Source organism: Hibiscus syriacus, unplaced genomic scaffold, assembly GCF_006381635.1.
Source record: "Hibiscus syriacus cultivar Baekdansim isolate YM2019G1 unplaced genomic scaffold, ASM638163v2 tig00112293_pilon, whole genome shotgun sequence".
NCBI lineage: Eukaryota > Viridiplantae > Streptophyta > Magnoliopsida > Malvales > Malvaceae > Hibiscus > Hibiscus syriacus.
In genome coordinates, this window is record NW_024063296.1 from 4,212,774 (window position 1) to 4,227,113 (window position 14,340).

A 14,340-nucleotide genomic window follows, 5' to 3' on the forward strand; every position below is an offset into this window, starting at 1 on the left:
CTTCCTTGAAAATGAGTGTTGTGAGAATGGTTAATGGCATCGATCAATATCTTCTTTGTTACACAATCCTTTGTTTATCATTTTTTTAATATGCATGCAAACGATAATGCAAAAATGTAAGAATAAATGTGATGTAATGTGAAATGAATGTAATTTGCAATGCAACAAAATATCAATATAAGTTTGGATAGATTCAACAACATCTGCCAACATGTGCTTGATTTGTATCCATCCCCGGATAATGTTGAGTGGTATCCTCCAACCATAGTTTATATCATGAATATATTACTCCAAATGAAAGATCTTCACCCTAGCTTGCAGCAAAGCTTTTTCTAGTTCTCTAATTCATGCTCTTAGGGATCCATTTTCTTCACATAAAACTATGGAATTTGTTGGCCAATGTTGGACTTGTCCTTGCATAGGGAAGTCTTCCTGTTCAGAAACCCTAGCCCAGAGCTCAATATTTTAGGTTCAAGTTTGGGCTAACTCTTCCCCATACATTGTGTGCATCTCTTGCATACTATGTGTAAGTTATTCTATTTTTCGATTCTTTGTGACACATATTTGAATCTAGGCATCAATTTCATAAACTTTTCCCTCAAGCATACGATTCCAACCTTCTCGTTCTAGCCACATCTCTTTGTTTTTATGTTCTACTTTATTTTCAAATTCCTCAATCCCTTGTCTTCTAAGTTTTAATTCTTGCAACATATTATTCCTTTCAGCCTCCAGTTCTTTGACTTTATGCCTTGCTATCCTCATATCTCTATTAATATACCTTTTTTAGACCTTTAGTTCATCATATTTTTATTTTCCAGCCTTAAGATCAAAGGTCATGTATCTATTGTATGTTTCCAACTCTCCAGTTTCTATTTTCAGCTTTCAATTCTCGAGTTAGATGTTCGATTTATATACCTAGATTTACAACCCGATTCCTTTTTGTTGCTAACTCACTAACTAATTGTTGAGATGTTTTACTTGATCTACCAATCCTTTTACTCAATTGTTGATAGTCGGCCTTCAACCCGACATACTCAGATTCAACCTTTTTTCTCTCTTTACATCTCTTTCAGCTCATTACTATTGAAAGCCATATCAAAGTTCATTCGATAATTCTCATGTTCAAGCTTTTCCTTCATTGTGGCCCATTTTTCTTTCTTAACTTCTAATTTTAATCTTTGACCCTCTAAAGGTGAAGGGATTGGCCTTAACTACTGTACTAAACAGACTTCTAGTTCATTAGTAAGTTCTTGAACTATTTTATTTCTTATTCTACTCCTTCAGGATTCATAATTTAGAGTAAACATTTCATCTTTAAAGATGGTCTTGCATAAGAAAGTAACTTTCCAAGATTCATCTATTTCACATACCCTCTTCTTGTAATGGTATATCTGGAATAAGAATTCAGATTCTCTCAATCCATGTGTCATAAGAGCATATTGCCTTCCTCTGAATTGTTTGATTACTAAGAGCGATGCATATCCAATACATCCATAGAGTCCTAACAAATTAACCTAATAATCATTGCTACACTTATACAGGAATTTATAATGTTCGAACCATGGTTCATGCCAAACAATGTCTTTATTTTAGAGATTTATGAATATCCTAAATGATCTATCTTTACAAATGTCTTTGGCCATTCTTGTTCTAAGAATTCATTCAATGGTGAGTAACCATGAACAAACTCATAATGGACCTATGAGGAACTTTACAGTAATGTTTATTAATCCAAACTTGCAGTAATTGAGTATGTATGAAAAATGTCTACCTTTTATGTTCCAGTAACTATTAAGAGATATTAGGGTCTCTGCTAGGATTGTAGGTGCATGTTTCATCTCTTTAGGTAAATTTTCGATGAAGTCTACTATGGATACTTCAACATGCCCTAGAACTCTCAGAAATATTACTAAACTATATATTTCTAGAGCGAAAGCTTCAATCCCCTTCCCTTTATCTAAGTGTTTCTCGACAATTTATTGAATGTTGACCCAAGAAATACCTTCCCTTTTGAATTTATGTTTAATACAACCATTTATCCATATTTCTTCCACTCCAAATATCATTATCCGCCTAACTCTTAATGACAAAATTTTGGTAGCTTTGTTGTATATCTGGTACCCTTTGATATCTGTAATGTTCAACAACATCATGAATTCTACAATAATAGGAACCATGTCATGTCCATTAAAGGTTGAACAATGGTACCAAAGATTCCAAAATTGAACCATGGAATGAAGTAGTGGTTCATCTAGTATCACATAAGGCAAAGTTACAATGTCACTTTAGAGTCATTGAAAGCTCTCTAGTTTTGACGACCCAATTATCCCACACATTCGTAGGATATTTTAAATCATTCTTCTTGCTATAGAGATGAGTTTTATTTGTTAGTCTTGACACAAAAATTGGTGGTAAATTCTCTCTAAATTCTTGATGTGTTGTTTCTGACTGCCCGAACCTTTAAGTACGAAACTATATGCTTTTGAGACTCTTGCTTCATCAATGGAAGCTTATTAACTTTGATGGAATATTCACATAACAATACCTCTTATAGTATGCTAATGTGATGTAGCTAACATAAAGAAAATAATAGTAGAAAAAGGAAAGTGAGTTAGTATGATAATAAGGGTGGTAAATTCTACCCTATAAGTTTTCTACCCTTATTATGATAAAGATAAAGATGCTACCCACACATGATTTCTACCCCCATGCTTTATTCGAAAAGAAAATAGATTTTAACTACATGATTTCTAGTTTGCATAATTTTCTCTTGTAAAAATAAAGGGAAAAATTATAGAGGTCATTTTCTTCTTTGTCTACATTTATTTAGGAATTCCTATAGGTTCAGTACGATTTTGATTTTGGTAGATTTTTAGGGTTTACTTGTAATGCACTAAACATTAAATTAGGGACTTTATTGAAAAGATTTAAAATTTGAGGATTTATTGAATTAAATGATAAAAGATGAGAAATGATTTAGATTAGTGGTTTAGACTAAATTGTAGTAATGGATAAGTAAAAGGGGTATTTTGGTCTTTTAAAGGAGAATGAATTTAAAAGTCAATTTCTTTAGTAGGTATTAAAGTAAAGAAAAGGGGAATTTAAGTGAATCAAAAAGCTATCTCTCTTTTCTTCTTCTTTCCCGTGGAAAAATCCCTCCTCCATAACAAAGGTAAAGTTTTATGTGGTTAGTTTCTTCTTTCATTTTTGGCTAGTTTTTGAAGAATGGAGTATGATATAAGCTTATGGAATGATTAAATGGGATCAAAACTAAGATATGGATGAGATATTTGAGATTGAAGAAAATGGGTTTTTGAGTGTTATGTTAGAATATGAGTTTTTACTGATGTTTATTAGTATATTTGACTTGTCAAATATGGAAATAAAAAGATTAGAAGCATTGAATAGGTTTAAAAACATGGTAGAAAAAGTGGTGTGATTCTTAGATTGATCTATTCTTGGGAGATTTTAGACGTTTAAGAAGCTAAATGAAGGAAAGTAAGTAGGAATAAGTGAAGAAGAGTTTAATAGTATTGTTGGGTGTAAATATAAGGAAATTTGACCAAATTTGAGTAAGAATCGGGTTAAAAATGGAAAATATAGGTACGGGTATCAGTAATGATAGAACAGTATCGATACTATAGGCTAAAATGGGAAGAATTAGTTTAGCAGTATCGATACTGGTGCACATAGTATCGATACAGAGGGGAGGGTACTGATACCATTGATAACAGAATGCGGAAATGGTATCGATATCGTAATAGAGTATCAGTACCATAGTATAGTAGTATCAATACCATGGTAGGGTATCGATACTATTGAGCCATAAATGTTAAGATAGGCTAAGATTGTTATAGAAATTTAATAATATGTACTTTTGAGTATTGTTTAAGTATAATTGTTAGGAAATATACTAACAATTGATATTGTATGTTTCTTTAATAAATGTTTGAGTAGATCGAAATCAAGCTCCAGAGTCAAGCAAAACAAAAGGCAATGGAAAAGTACCTGAGTAATCAGCTTTGCATTTTGGATACAATAGTGAGGCAAGCCAGGTGATTACATTTATTCTGTACATTAAGAGTTATAAATATATGTTGTTAAAAGTGTATGTTGCAATGGTATATCAGTACTATGTGTACTACAGGCATTAAGTGTGCAATTCACAGAATTCATCATGAGTTGATGAACAACCGTACAGGCACTATGTGTTCAATTCACGGAATTCATCATGAGTTGATGAACAGCTGTATAGGCACTATGTGTTCAATTCACGAAATTCATCATGAGTTGATGAAAAATTGTATAGGCACTATGTGTACAATTCACGGAATTCATCATGATTTGATGAACAACCGTACAGGCACTATGTGTGCAATTCACGAAATTCATCATGAGTTGATGAGCAACTGTACAGGCACTATGTGGGCAATCCATGAAATTCATCATGAGTTGATGAACAACCGTATAGGCACTATGTGTGCAACCAATGAAATTCATCATGAGTTGATAAATTACCGTATAGGCACTACGTGTGCGTCTTAATAAAATGAACATGTATAGAAAGTTGGTAAATTACAGTATTCACACTATGGGTGTGAATTTATAAGGTTTATAATAAATTAAAAGAGTTACTTAATATTAGAATTGTTATGTTACATTCATGTTTATAAGTTTTCTTATAGTTATTTATGCCTCACTAAGAAATTGCTTAACATGTGTTGAATTCACACGTAGGTTTTGATACAATCGGAGAAAGGAGATCTTCATACATTACCAAATAAGTGTAGCCTCAACAGTAACAGTACGACATTCATGTCTACTTTTGATGTATTTAGGTATATAATAGATTTAGTAAAAACGCTCTAAAAAGCATTTGATTTAACTTGATGTAAAATGGTGAAGTGTTTGAACATTTCTTTTTGTTTATATATTTAAGTTTAATACATGTTTTATTACTAGTAAATTATAATGTTTTATAAAAAGAAACAAAATTTTACGGGTTTATAAATGAGGAACTGTTTTAAAAGTGATGTGACATCTGTATCTTGTGTACGAAAAGGTATACGGGGGATGGGTGTTACATTTATTGGTATCAGAGTTATAGATTTAGCCGATTCTCGGCTGAAATCGAGTGTATTTTTATGTAAAAAGAGTTTACACGCCACTAAGATGTCAAGGTTACTGATAGGGTATAGAAAGAATATGATAGATGTCTCTCCTTACTAACTTAAGTACTATCTTTATGTATGTTACACTAGATTTTGGATTCTACAAATTCGAGAAGAGCGGTTGGATGAAAGAGTAGATATGGATCGCGTAGTGAAAGTTATGAAGAGAATAGTGAACATCTGATTCCGTCTGAGAATGCCAGCGCACTGGTACCTCAGGAAATGCTTGTTCCAGAGTTTGGATATGCAAGATCTTGATGCTATCTTGAAATAGTTCCAACCTCCTCCGCCTTCCCCTGCTCCTCTAGCACCGCAAATGTTAATATCTAAGGAGTTAAGAAGTTTAGGAGCTTCTGAGTTCCGGGGAGAAGAATCTGAAGGTCTAATGGGCGCTGATTTATGGTTGAATGATGTTAAGGCTATGTTGGAAAGTCTGTAGTACTTCGATCATGAAAAATTGGGTGGAGATGTATCGTTACTCTAAGAATCAGCTCGAGTGTGGTGGTCCAATACAATGATGTATGCATCACCTAAACAATTGAACTTGGAATTCTTCCAAGATGAGTTCAAGAACAAGTATATCGGGGAGAAGCTTATAAGGTTAATGTTGTTGAAATTCCTTAACATGAATCAAGGTGATCGAGCAGTTCATGAGTATGAAGTTGAATATAATAAGCTCAGTCGTTATGCTACTGAGATAGTTCCTAATGATAAAGCTCGATGGGATTGGTTTATTGAGGGTCTGAGGTCTAAGTTGAAAGAGATGATGTTGGACTTGAACTTGCCTAGCCTACAAGAAGTTATTAACAGATCTAAGGCTATTGAAAGAGCACAAGAGGAAACTCTAGCAGCAGAATAAAGTATGCAGATGGTAAAAGGATTGGAATGTCTTTATCTACATACCATGCTAAGAGAGGAAAGGGTACAGGTTCCCGATATATAGATAGAGCTGATGTTGCTGCAGCTTCACAAAAAACTAAACAATCCTAATTTATTATTGTTAGCTCGGGTAGACCTTATGGAGAAAGAAATAATCAATGTCAGACATGTGGCAGATTTCACCGGGAAACATGTAGAGTGCTTTCTGGTGCTTGTTTTGTTTGTGGAGAAATGGGTCACTATGCTCGGAACTGTCTGCATAGGTCCGGAGATAGATCAACGCAAACTGAGAAATTAGTAGAATTTCCTAGTAGAAGTGGATGAAGAGGAATATCGGGCGGTCAATCTGAGGTTGGCCAATGACATGAGACTCGGGGAATGGCCCGAATTTATAACATAAAGACCATAGACGACCAGGATGATCCTGAAATCACAACATGTATATTCAAACTTTTTGATGAACTTGTCTTCGTTCTAGTTGACCCTGGTTCTACGCATACTTGTATTAGTACAAGGTTGGTTAGAACTAGAGGAACTCCTTTAGAACCAATTTTAAGTGAAATGATAGTTGTAAACCCTATGGGTCATGTGCAATGGTAACTCGGGTATGTAGAAAATGTCCAATTAAGATACAAGGAGTTGTGTTCTCGTCAAACTTAATGGAGTTTCCTTTCGAAGAGTTTAAAATTATCTTGGATATGCATTGGTTGTCTCCACATCAAGGATGGGTGGATTGTCGCAGGAAATGATTATTCTTAAATGATGCGGAAGGCTCTGAAATAGTAGTGATAGGCAAAAAAGAAAAATCACCATCTAATATAATATCAGCCATGACTGCAAAGAAAATGATGAAGGGATGCATAGCTTTTCTTGCTAACGAATATTCTTGAAGTTCTCTGCCTACATAATTGATAAGTGTCACCGTTGATGGGAATTATACAATGTGTTTAGAATTGAAAACATTTTAATATGTTTAAAATCTGGATTTATGTAAATACATTCCTTCATTAAATTGAATTCCCAAAATTTCTCAGAAATCAGATAACTAAAATGCCCTTTTAAGCCTGATTGATAGAATCACTTTAGGAATGTCTAAATGCTAAATAATTTTTTATTCAATAATTCTTGAATGCCTTTATAATTTATCTAAATACTATGATTTTGACAAAACACTTCTTGAATGATTGATGAACCCATTAGCTATCAAACCCCCTTTTTATAGGGATCTCATTTCTGAAATTCAACCAGTTTACAGAAGTTTTGTGTTTTCCCTGCTTGATAATTTCTAAGTACCTCTAGAAAATAACTGGATCATCTAGTGTGTTCCCTATGTGCTATATGATTATTTTATTTGTCCTAAAATATGATTTATTGAAGTTACTTATTTACTATTTATGACCTATGGCTACATAATATGTGATCTCTGATTTCTTATTTTCACTAGAAAATTTAATAGTTCTTGATTTATGGATCATCGAATCTACTATTTATTGTATGAACCTATTATTGAGATATTATCTGGGTAGGATTATGGCGTATGGAGATTCAGCTCTGATCAAGCTGGTAATTCATTACGGACCTAAGGTGACCTTGGGTAGGCTCTGAGTCCCCAAGGCATTTCCTTGGGTAGGTTATAAGACCCCAGTTACTTTCTTGGGTAGGCTCTTATGCCCTAAGGTACTCCATTGGGTAGGCTCTTAGGCCCCAATATATTCTTTTAGGTTAGCTCTTATGCCCAATGGGTCTAGGGTAAGTCCTTATGGATGTAGTTATGGGGAAATACATATCGATGTTTGGTTAGAGGGTATTACTGTCAGCCTGGGGAGTGTGCTAACTGACTGAACCGGTCTAAATCGATTGGACTGGTTTGAACCAAAATACCTAGACCGAACCGAGCTGGGCATGGTTAAGTCGTTGATCATTGACATAGTCATTGGTCGTTAACTGTCGTTGATCGATCGTTGACTTCTTCTAGTAAAAACTATCTAATGTTTTTTGATGTCCTGATTCTGTTTTTTAGGCCCATTTCACCAAATTCAAATATGGTAAATTGTTTATCATTGATTAACCTCCCAATTCGATCCATTTTTCGTAATTAAACTCTGTTTCTGATGTAATTTTTTGTTTATATGTATCTGAGATATTATTGGACATTGATTCAAGTTCAAGAGCGATCAAATAAAGTTTAAAGGTTCTACCGGTGTAGCTCAATAATTGAGGTAATAATTTACTACCCTATGCATGCTTTACGATACATGTTGGTATTGCTAAGTGCATAGAGGAATATATTTAGTCTCATTTGTATAGTTAATTATTTCAAAATTTGATTCGAATGCGGTAAAAATGATGTAACTAAATAAAACTCCTATGGCTCGTATAAGAATTTAGAAGATTTATAAGAAACAATTCCAAGCTATGTGATTAACCAATAAATTGTTTAACCTAATAACCCGTAAAAGTTGATTGCTCTTGTTAAAAATTGAAAACATCGAAAATACATAAGTGACCAAATTACGGAATTACCTTTGAGAAGTAAAAATAGCCTATGTTACCCCCGATTTAGAAAGTACCCAAGAATTCGTATCTAATACGATAAATTAATGATTTAATTGTTAAGTTCCTATTTTCTTCAGAATATTTCTTATAAACAGTTCATAACCTCTTAGAAGGTACTAGACCTAGAATTTCTTATTTATGAGCATTCCATGAAGACTAACCTATCCAAAGTACTATCATTGTCAGAATTGCTCAGAATAAATGAAATAAATGACAAGTTTGAATTAAATTGAAAAACTAGAATGAGGGAAAGGACTGAACTACCCTTAAACTATGAAATTACTAAAATACCCCTAAAGTGTTAAATGACCTAAAGTACCCCCAAGCTCTTGAATGATTGAATACCCTTAAGCTCTGGAATGAATAAATCTACCTCAAAAACCAAAATAACCTAAATACCCTCATGACTTGGATTAAGAAAATGCCTTTGGATAACTTTTAAAGATATCGGTGAAGCTTTAAATGCTGTAATGCCCTTGAGTTTATAGAGTACAAGTAGGTCGATCATCTAAAATAGTATTATAAAATAGGAAGTAAATAAATATTGTTTAAATACATTTTTGTTTCCTCATGATCCATCCAAATATGGTTCTGAATATGATCAGTTCGATTCTGCAATGCAACCAGTTTTAAGAAATGAACATTTGTGAAGTTCTCTACCTACATAATTTATAAGTGTTGACTTTGTTGGAAATTACGTAGTGATATTGGAGTTGAAATCCTGTTAAGATGATTGAAATATGAAATTGTGTAAATCACTGCATTCCTTTATTAAACTGAATTACCAAAATTTCTCATAAATAAGATAACTAAAATACCCTTATAAGCCTGATTGATGGAATCAATTTAGGAATGTTTGAATCCTAAATAATTGTCTTTGTAATAATTGTTGAATACCTTGTTGATTTATCTTAATACTATGATCTTGATAAAACTTCCTGAATGACTGATGAATCTGTTAGCTATCAAACCACTTTTTTATAGGGATCTTATTTATGAAATTAAATCATTTTATAGAATTTTCGTGTTTTCCCCTTGATAATTTCTAAGTACCTCCAAAAAATAATTGGATTCTCTAGTGTGTTCCCTATGTGCTATATGAATATTTTATCTGTCCTGAAATGTGATTTACCGAAGTTATTGGTTTTATGTTTATGACATATGGCAACATGATATGTGCTCTCTGATTACTTGTTTTCACTGGAAAATATAATTGTTCTTGATTTATGGATTATTGAATGAACCTATTATTAGGACACTATCTTGGTAGGATTCTAGAGTACGAAGGCTCAATTCTAATCAGGCTAATAATTCCTTATAGACCTAAGATGATCTTGGGTAGGCTCTAAGGCCCGAAGGCATTTCCTTGGATAGGCTCTAAGGCCCTAAGGTACTTCCTTGTGTAGGCTCTTTGGTACTATGGTACTACCTTGGGTAGGCTCTTAGGCCCCAATATTCCCTCAGGTTGGCTCCTACGCACAAAGGGTATAGGGTAAGTGCTTATGGATATAATTCTAGGGAACTACATATCGGTGTTCAGTTGAAGGTATTATTGTGGTTTTAAAATATTTTCTAAAGTACTATTGTTTTTAAAGGATCTGAGTGTATTTCATTATTTTGTTGGAATACATTAGACTCCCCAATTTAATCTTCTAAATATGTCTCTCTTTGAATACTTCCTTCAGACCACAATTCATGTTTATAACTGAAGACTTGGGTAAATCTGTCGCTTAGATTGAGTCGAGTCTTTTGGGTAGATCGGTTGATCGACTATCATAGAATGTCTGGTTTGTAAATGCCCCTAGATTATGAACGTACTCTACTGAGCCAGAACACTGATGTCAGGTAAGCATTTTGTAATAAGTATACCAAAGTATCTTATCTTTTATGATTCAATCTATTCAAAAATGGAATAATCTTAGTATTCATTCCAATCTTGGAAGTTACCTAATGAGTAATGTGGGAGATTAATTCTTCGAGAATTTTGACCCGACATCCAACCTGAATTTGAGTTTTTCCTCCAAGATGATAAACTTATAGCCAAACTTTATAAATGATGTTTTGATATTAAGAACTATTACCCAATTGGATTTAAGAGCATGATTATAGTCCAAGTTGTTATAATATGTTCTCCCCCTAATGTTTTGCCTTGGTGTTCTAAATTGAAGAATTTTTGGAATCATTATTGTTCCAACTTTTTGAGTTTGAAACCCAATAAATGATGAAATTTGTACCTCAATTATTTGAATTGTATGAGATTAAATTAAATGTCTGAATACTTGGTAAAGGTGTAAATCTAGAGGTGATGGTACTCATATAAAAGAAAACAGTTATGTCTGCATAATGCATTGAAAGTAATCATGTGTTATTCGGATTAAGGAATGTTTGGTTCTACGAGGAGAATTATGTTTAGATTCTGGAATTTTGACAAAGAAGATATATGTGCATGATCAGTTGGTTAAGGTTTAGTAGAAGGAATCGTAACCCCTTTAAAAAGATACCTAAGAGATTGAAGAATTGGTTAAAGTTGATTTCCCTTATTTTTATAACTTGGGTAAATTTTGAAGACAATATTTCTTTTAAGGAGGGGAGAATTGTCACAACCCAAATTTAAGATAAAAAAAATAAAAGACAATAAAATATAATAAATTATAAATTAATTTAAGTAAACTAGATACCAAATTGTAAGAATTTAGAACTTGCAACTCATTTTAGCATCTACATGAAGTTCAAGGGCTTACCTTGAATTTTTTTCTTTTTTTCAGTCAGTGGAAAAAATGGAGTTAGTGTTGTAGGGTATCAAACACGTGTCCCTCAGGTAAGGTCAACCATACCCTAACCGTCTACACTAGGGTATTGTTATGATTTTTTTTAATTTAAAATTCCTTTTAACATTTTAAAGGTCTGGGTTAACCCCCAAAAATCCCTAATTCCCAAACTCAAATCCCTAGAAGCTCCCCTATCATCTCCCCGATTCTTTGTCATCTGACCACCGTTCATCCCACCACCACCCTCGTTTGAATTACCGGCGACCGAAGACCAAAACTCGAACACCCTTGTATCATGTAATGTCACGAATCATCGTGAATCGACGCTCGAACGTACGATGGAAAACCCACCCTAATAATCATTTTTCCCTCGATTCTCATCGATTTAGGCACTCGCTCTCCTCACTGCAGCTGCCACTAAACTCCTCATCCTCGTGCGCTCGAAACCCAACCGATGGTATCCCCTCACCTATACTTAGCCATGTTTCGTCAAAAAATAACACAAGCATGAGACACCCAAGGTGTCGATCTACGAATCTAAAAAATTTCACGTTGAACAAATGATCGGAGCTACATCACGTGCCACATGTGTTGCTCCCTACACGTGGGCGTTATCTGTCAGCCTAGGGAGTGTACTGACCAACTGAATTTGTCTGAAATAGATGGATCGGTCTACACCGAACCGCCTAGACCAAGTTGAGCCGAACTGAGTCACCTGGACCAAGCCGATCTGAGTTGAGTCTAGGTGAGTCATTGACCCAGTTGTTGACTGTCGACAGGTCGTTGACTTTTTTAGAAACATTTATCCTGATCATTTTCGACATTTTGTGCCCATTTTTAGGTAAGTTTCACCAAATTCAACCCCGATAAGCTATTTTCACTTACTAACCTCTTAATTCGATCCATTTTTCGTAATTAAGTTATGTTTATGATGTTATTTCCGTTGATATTTATCTGAGATATTATTGGACGTTGGATTCAATTTCGAAAACCATCAAATAGAGTTTAAAGGTTTGACTGGTATAACTCAAGAATCGACGTATTACTTTAATACCCTATGTATGCTTTACGGTACATGTTGGCATTGCTAAGTGCATGGATGAATATGTTTTGTCTCATCTGTATAGTTAATTATTTCTAAATTCGATTCAAATGCGGTGAAAATGAAGTAACTGAATAAAACTCTAAAGACTCATATAAGAAATTAGAAGATTTATAAGGATCAATTCCAAATTCAGTGATTAACCATTAAAGTTTTTAAACTAATAACCTATAAAATTTGATTACTCTTGTTAAAAATTGAAAAGACCAAAAATACGTAGGTAACAAATTACGAAATTACCCTTGATAAGTAAAAATAGCATAGATTGCCCCTGATTTAGAAAGTACCCTAATAATATGTATCTAATCCAATAAACTACTTTTTTAATTGTTAAGTTCCTATTTTTTTGGAATATTTCTGATAAACATTTCATAACCACTTAGAAGGCATTAAACCCAGAATTTATGATTAATGAGCATTCACCGAAAGACTAACTTATCGAAACTACTATCATTTTCAGAATTGATCAAAATAAATGAAAAGTTTGAATTAAATGGAAAGATTAGACGGAAGTAAATGACTGAAATGCCCTTGAACTGTGAAATGACTAAAATACTCATAAAGTTAAATTACATAAAATACACCCAAGCTCTAGAATGACTAAATACCTTTAAGCTCTGGAATGAATAAATCTACCTTGAATACCAAAATAACCTAAATACCCTCAATACATGGATTAAGCAAATGTGTTTGGATAACTTCTAAAGATACAGGCGAAGCTTTAAAGAATGTAACGTCCTTGAGGTTTATATAGTATGATCTGAGTAGGTTGATCATCCCTAATACTATTATAAAACGGGAAGTAAATAATTACTACTTAAATACCCATTCATTGCCTCATTATCCATACAAATATGGCTCTGAATGTGATCAGTTCAATTCTACAGTGCATCCAGTTTTAAGAAATGAATATTCGTGAAGTTCTCTACCTACATAATTTATAAGTGTTACCTTTTATGGGAATTATATAGTGCGATTGGAATTTAAAACCTATTAATATTATTGAAAACTGGAATTTTGTAAATCGTTGCATTCCTTTATTAAACTGAATTGCCAAAATATATCAGAAATCAGATAACCAAAACGCCCTTATAAGCCTAATTGAAAGAATCACTTTAGGAATGTCCGAATCCTAAATAAATTTTTATGCAATAATTCCTGAATACCTTGTTGATTTATCTATAAAATGATCTTAATAAATCACTTCCTGAATGACTGGTGAATCCCTTAACTATCAATCCCCTTTTTTATAGGGATCTCATTTCTAAAATTCAATCAATTTGCAGAAGTTTCGTGTTTTCCCCGCTTGATAATTTCTAAGTACCTCCGGAAAATAACTGGATCCTCTAATGTGTTCCCATGTGTTATATAATTATTTATCTGTCCTGAAATATGATTTACCGAAGTTACTGCTTTATTTTGTTTATGACCTATGGCTACATGATATATGCTCTCTGATTAACTGTTTTCACTGAAAAATATAATTGTTCTTGATTTATGGATCATGGAATCTATTGTTTACTGTGTGAAGCTATTATTGGAATATTGTCTGGGTAGGATTCTAGAGTATGGAGGTTCAACTCTAATCAAGCTGGTAATTCCTTATGGACCTAAGTTGACCTTGGGTAGGCTTTGAGACCCAAAGAAATTTCCTTGGGTAGGCTCTAAGGCCCCAAGGTGCTTCTTTGGGTAGGCTCTTAGGCCCTAATGTACTTTCTTGGGTAGTCTCTCAGGCCCCAAGATATTCCTTTAGGTTGGCTCCTACGCCCAATGGGTCTATGGTAAGTCCTTATAGATGTAATTCTAGGAAACTACATATCGGTGTTCAGCTGGAGGGTATTACTGTGGTTTTAAAATATTTTCT

The 14,340-nt window shown here is 33.6% G+C and overlaps 1 protein-coding gene across 1 annotated transcript in view; it reads left to right on the forward strand.

Annotated features, from left to right (window-relative positions):
* The first annotated feature begins 246 nt into the window (after positions 1–246).
* LOC120177644 (protein HEADING DATE 3A-like) overlaps positions 247–14,340 on the forward strand; it is a 29,984-nt gene continuing 15,890 nt past the window's right edge. Inside the window, exons 1-3 of the mRNA XM_039183719.1 lie at positions 247–251; positions 1,128–1,140; positions 1,434–1,443. The gene's annotated coding sequence lies outside the window, so the exon portion shown is untranslated. The remainder of the gene's footprint in view (positions 252–1,127; positions 1,141–1,433; positions 1,444–14,340) is intronic.